Source organism: Gavialis gangeticus, unplaced genomic scaffold (assembly GCF_001723915.1).
Source record: "Gavialis gangeticus isolate Ggan-Ray unplaced genomic scaffold, GavGan_comp1, whole genome shotgun sequence".
NCBI classification, from domain to species: Eukaryota; Metazoa; Chordata; order Crocodylia; family Gavialidae; genus Gavialis; species Gavialis gangeticus.
The window spans coordinates 76,007,240-76,012,507 of NW_017729024.1; the positions used below are offsets into that span (position 1 = coordinate 76,007,240).

General features: G+C 39.6%; 1 long non-coding RNA gene across 1 annotated transcript in view; it reads right to left on the reverse strand.

Moving 5' to 3' along the window:
• Positions 1 to 1,943: 1,943 nt before the first annotated feature.
• The window catches only part of LOC109297479, a 25,004-nt gene continuing 21,679 nt past the window's right edge, over positions 1,944 to 5,268 (reverse strand). Inside the window, exon 4 of the long non-coding RNA XR_002097328.1 lies at positions 1,944 to 2,070. This is a non-coding gene — a long non-coding RNA (uncharacterized LOC109297479). The remainder of the gene's footprint in view (positions 2,071 to 5,268) is intronic.

A 5,268-nucleotide genomic window follows, 5' to 3' on the forward strand; every position in this document is an offset into this window, starting at 1 on the left:
AGTTAGATGGGAATGCCAATACAAGAGATGCCAAAATCAAAAAGATTTTGGAATGTTTTTGGTATTGGGAGTAAATGTCCCTTTCTTTGGGGCAGAAATTGAATTAAAAAGCCAAATTTAGGCCAAACAAGTTAGAAAAATTATCCTTTGCATAGTTAAGGAAACTGGGCCACAATAAACAAAATACAAAGCACCTAATATGCGCATGTTAGAGAAGATCATTCCCAAAATCAGTTACATCGTCTAATGTTGTATGTATTCAACAACATTGTAGATCAGAAATGCAGAGGGGAGGTTTTAAGCAAGAGAGAGAGAGAAGCTAGAGTGGACTTGTGCTTAAAGCACTGGACAGAGAATGAGGTGGGTTTTAGTTTTCACCTCTCCCCTAAAGTTGCTGAGCAAACTTCAGCAAGTCATATAATCCATTTGTGTCTCTATTCTATGCCTAATGTGAGAGGAAATAATGCTACTTATCTCACAGGGATGTTGTGAAGATAAGACTGTGAATACTTGGGAGCCAGTCCCTATTACAGTGGGAACCAGATATGTAAATAGAGAATATTTAAGATAGATGATAGGTTATTAACATGTGGGAAATACAAAGTGACAATAAATCTTTTGCTTAGATAAGTAAGCTAGCTAAAACTTAAGCTATTGTTCAGTTTTAGTGGAAGATAAACCATACACCACCCTCCATTTGACCCAAGCTTATCAGCAGTAGTTAATCAGCTTAAACAGTACCTTGTTAGTAATGTATTAAAAGAGCAATATGCTGGTGCAGTCAGCAGTCACCTTCTGATTATAGCAGATTTTCAGCATGTTATGAACTAGATACTGCAAAGGCTCAAAATGATCAAATATTATCTGGATAATTTCTTATTTACCAGAGGAACAAGAGCCAGTTAGACAAATTATCCTTTGCATAATTTGTTAGTTAGACAAATTATCCTTTGCATAATTTGAAAACCAGACTATGAAGAATGCAAAATTAAAATAAAAACCACTGCATCGTGTACTTAAAGCACAGAGATGATGCTAAAGAAATTAACCCTGTTAAAGACCTTAGCTGTAAATTCATATAGCTCCATTTCCTTCTATGGAGCTACATTGATTTATACTCACTGAAAATCTGGTATAAAAAAATAAGGGTCAGATTAAAAGCCCCTTTCTCATAATGAATAGTACTGTATATCAGTGGTGCTTAAATTTTTGGCCCCATGGGCCAAATGAGTGGAGCAAGGCAAGTCTGCATCACTAAATAGAGAAGTGCAGGACAGGATTGGGCCTCAGGGCCCAGCACCACCCAATTCATCCATGACCTGAGGTTGGGTTTCCGGGGCCTGCCACCACCCATTCCCACTGGGATTGGGCCCCAAGGACCTGGTACTTCCCTCTTGTGCCCCTGTGCACCATCATTGGGGTCTAACACCACCCCTTCTTGTCCCCAGGCCCCAGGATTGGTGTGTAGGGCCTGGTGCTACCCTCTCCTCCTCCCACACACCAGGATTGGGTCCTGGGGAGCTTGGCACCACCCTGTCCTAGGCCCCCCACACACCAGGATTGGGCTATGGGGACCAGTGCCAACCCTGCCCAGCCCTGTGCATTATGATCAGGCACCTGATCCAGCATGCAGAACCCAGGGCTCCCAATGAGTCCAGAAATTTGGTAGCAGGGGAGCAGTGCAATGGGCCAGATTACATGGTGCTGTGGACCAGATATGGTTTGTGGGCTGGTGGGGTGAGCATCTCTGTTTTATTCCATGCAGATTCTTACTGAAACAACCTAGTTATTTGTCCAGTTTGCCTTACCTTGTATATCACATCTCAGAATCTAATATTGCCTGGGAACTTGTCTTGCCATGATAAATTACTAAGGGAATCAAGGTAGCTGGTTGGAGTGTTGTTGTAACCATGATGGTAATGGAAATATGGAAGAAGAAAGGGTTTTTTGGTGAAGCCTTTTATTACACAAATTATATAATTGGGAGAGAGGTTAATGAAGCTTTCTAACACAAGGTGCCCTTCCTCAGGTATGGCAGTCATGTTGCACTTGATTGCCCTGGTAAAACACCTGGCCAGTTAGTAGAAAAACAGTAGAAATAAAAGTTTAGAGACTCAGCAAGTATTTACTGTAATTAAACAAGTGCATTGGTTTTGATGCACTCTGATATAGATCCTGCTTCTTTAGGGCACCTATACACATGACAGACCTCTGCTCAGATGCATGCTAATTAACATGTGTCAGAGCAGACTCGATTAATTGAGTTTGCTGTGAGTCTGCTGGAGCATGCTAAGTAGCACATTCCAGCAACCTCTACATCATGTGTATTCAGCATCCCCCCCCATTTCAAAATGGCAGCAGGGGTGCTTTAACTAAAGCTTATTGAATGAGCTTTAGTTAAAGCACCCCCCCACTGCCATTTTGAAGTGCAGGACACTGAATACACATGATGCTGTGGGTGCTTTAATTAAAGTGTCCCCTCACCACCTCGGAGGATGTGTATAGACACCCTTAAACACCAGCTGATCTGTGAGCACATTTATATTTTCTTTTTAATGGCATACTGCTGTCTAGCTGTTTTAGTCTAGTCATATACACCGGCAGCCAGCTAACAGGGTGCTTCTGATATTTTGACATTTCTGATTCAACCAGAACATAAAGAACACCATGAAGATGTTTTCCAGCAATACTTTTGAACCAGAGAAAGCACTAGGTAGAGGTCTAGTTGAAAGGATGGGTTCTAGGTTTGAGATTCTCTGTACTGTCTGAAAGCTTCATAACTCATTAACTCTAGATTCTGATTTTCCTCTCAAAAGATGCATGTTGTATGGTATCCTGAAGTAATATCTTTAAGGACAGATTTCTTCTCTTTTCATTCCCATTGCCATGCAGAATAGATTTGATTATTATTCCTAATGTTGCATTTGTTGATAAAAATTTCTGGCATGCTGCTTAGTTGTTTCATTACAGAGAATTTTTCTTTTGTTACTACAACATCACTGGCAGAGAGCCAAACAAAACAAGTTATGGCAATAAGCACTATTCATCAAGTCCTTTTTGCTTTAGATTTGCTTTCTATGGTCACTTCAAGATTTTTATTAGCTTGCTTTCTTTTTTGAGGTCTTATTAGGGTTAAGATGGTGACAAACATATAATATTCAAATGCCGCTTCTACAAATGGAAATGGCATAATTATATTGTGGCCGACAGTATGTCTTATCAACATACTGTACTAATTACAAACTAAATAGTTCTATATTTACTAACACTGGAAACCCAATAGGAAAAGATTAAATGTTGCAGCATGCCCTAGCCTGCACAAGAGTTATGGGTTTATACATCACTATTTCCAGAAAAAAGGTATCTTCAAAATCTGTATATATTTGTGAGAGTCATTGGATTTTTTTATTATATTGACCTATTTTACATTTAGCTTAAGAGTTTCTGGAAATGTGTAAAGTTATGTTTTAACTAACAGAAACTAAATTTATACACAGCATGCTATCAAAAAAAAATCTCATGTAGATCATAGAAGCTAGGGTAACCAAAAAAGCCGACAATTTAAAATGGCCTCGGCTTCTAAAAATGAGTCTACCAGTTGAAAAATCAGGACCAAGGTTTTCAAGACTGCCTGCTAACTCTGTGTGCTCTGAGTTTTGGATTCCTTCAATTTGCAGTGGAGCTGGAAGCCCACAATTCCTACTAACGTTGATCAAGCTCTAGGTATCTCATATTGGGAACACAAAAACTGAGGTAAGATTAAATATGTTAGGATTATATAGTTTACAGAAAAGAGGAATGAAAGGAGAAATGATGAAGTATCCATTTGCTGAGACAGAGACCATATCTATGGTTTAAAAGATATTACTTGTTAAATACCCACAAGAATACCTACAGTCTGCAAGAAATTATATAATTTCAAAGGTATATTCTGCTTGTATTATTCATATAAGGAATCTCAAACAAGTCATAGAATCAGGATTTAGTACTGAATTATGAGATAAATTTGCTGGTTCCAGAGAGACAAACTATTTCTTCATGTTGATCAAGTAACTTAAAGTAGCTTTCACTACTTTAAGAGCACTGACAACATTTTTATGAACTCAACTAGTAAATAACTCAACCAGTCAGGCTTCCAATCAGATAGGAATTATCTTGAATCATTTCTGAAAAATCCTAAATCTTCCAGAAACAAAAATTATAGCCTTAATTTTTAGAAGAATTTAAAATAAACGTGTCTGTTAATTCCTGACTGAGTCAGATGCATTAAAACTGAATTATGGGATGCAATTGTTTCTGATTCTACGCTATGTCATCATGTCATATGATTTTATGAACCATGTACAAAACTTTAGAACCGGTTCCTTGAGGGACATGCAGAGTTTGAGTAAATGAATATTGTACTCTGAAAAATCCACTCAAAGGAAAAGGAAAAAGTATCCTTGGCTGCCACTTATAGTATCAGTTGCCTCTACAAACTCATGAGTAAAGTAGCAAAACTTCAAGTAATAGACCTACCTTTTCACATTTTGGATATCATCTCTTTAGACTATGTATATTTGCAGTAGAACTGTCCCGAGCAATTTTTGCCATTTATAAAGCCCTGTCTCTGCATGTTCTTATCTGTAAGTTAGAGTACTTGGCACTTTGTATAACTGAACTCTGATTTTCTTCGATGCATGATTTTGTAATTTTCATATTGAAATTCAGAGACACCTGCATGTAATAGCATAACTATGAAGTAGAGGGGAGCTACTGGAACAACAGCCCCACATACTGCCTCTGTTTGGGAGAAACAAAATAGCCACCACTACAAGAGTGGCAGCTGACTACACTGCTGCCATCCACACTGCTGCAGCCAGCATTCCCCAGGCATTGCAGCTGCCCCAAGTTTCATAGTTTCTAGGGTTGGAAGGGACCTGAGTAGATCATCTAGTCCAACCCCCTGCCACGGCAGGAAAGAGTACTGGGGTCAAATGACCCCAGCAAGGTGTTCATCTAGCCTCCTCTTAAAGACCCCCAGGGTAGGGGCCAGCACTACTTCTCTTGGAAATTGGTTTCAGATCCTAGCCGCCCTGACCGTGAAGTAGTGCCTCCTGATAGCTAGCCTAAATCTACCCTCTGCCAGCTTGTGACCATTATTCCTAGTCACTCCTGGTAGTACTCAGGGGAACAGGGACTTCCCTAGTGCCTGCTGATCCCCTCTGACTAGTTTGTAACAGGCCACTAGATCCCCCCTCAGCCTTCTCTTCTGGAGGCTGAACAGGT